The 662-nt window shown below is 56.5% G+C and overlaps 1 long non-coding RNA gene across 2 annotated transcripts in view; it reads left to right on the top strand.

Annotated features, from left to right (window-relative positions):
* Nucleotides 1-52: 52 nt before the first annotated feature.
* LOC103582605 overlaps nt 53-662 on the top strand; it is a 9,568-nt gene continuing 8,958 nt past the window's right edge. For both annotated transcript variants that reach the window (XR_549771.1, XR_549772.1), the window contains exon 1: nt 53-222. This is a non-coding gene — a long non-coding RNA (uncharacterized LOC103582605). The remainder of the gene's footprint in view (nt 223-662) is intronic.

Raw genomic sequence — 662 nt, 5'->3', positions numbered from 1 at the left:
GAAACCCCGCGAGATTTGAAGGCGGAAGTGAAGCGGAAGCCATTACTCTCGGGAGGCGATTGCAGCCAGACACATGGGCAAAGGAGCTTTCCGTAGCGGCTTCTTTCGACCTGTTGGGGACCCTCCGCTTCCCCGCGGCAGACGGGACCTTCCGTATGAACGTTTCATCCCTTCAGCGGCAGCTTCCATGACTTCCGGCCCCCCGATTCTACCCCCAGTCGTGTAAGCCCTGCTTTCTCACTTAACCCTTTCCGCCCCTGCGTTCCCGAGGATACTAGAGGCCCACGAAGCGGGGAGGAATAAGGGGGTACCGAGACCAGGAATGCAGGCAGCCAGGCGAGGAGGGCGTGTTAAACCCGGTGATCAGCGATGTGAGACGCCGGCGACGCGAGGACTGAAATTCGACTACTACATTTAGTGACGAGCCAGGCACTGGTAACCTGCTGCCCAGAATCCCCGAGTCCCTGGGGCCGGGCGCGGAAAAGCCTTGGCGAAGTGAGTTCAGCAAATCAGGGGGTGCAGGAGAGGCGGCAGGAACTGGAGACAGCAGGGGTCAGTCACCTTCCTTCTGCTCTGTAGTCAGTTCTGTCTGGTACTCTTTTCGTTGGCATTTGCCTTGAATACAGTTCGGTGCACTTATTCTATTTATTTTTATTTTATTT

Source organism: Galeopterus variegatus, unplaced genomic scaffold (assembly GCF_000696425.1).
Source record: "Galeopterus variegatus unplaced genomic scaffold, G_variegatus-3.0.2 Scaffold16942, whole genome shotgun sequence".
Lineage (NCBI taxonomy): Eukaryota > Metazoa > Chordata > Mammalia > Dermoptera > Cynocephalidae > Galeopterus > Galeopterus variegatus.
Note: the sequence above shows the minus strand (reverse complement) of the source record. Positions and strands in the feature narration are given on the sequence as shown.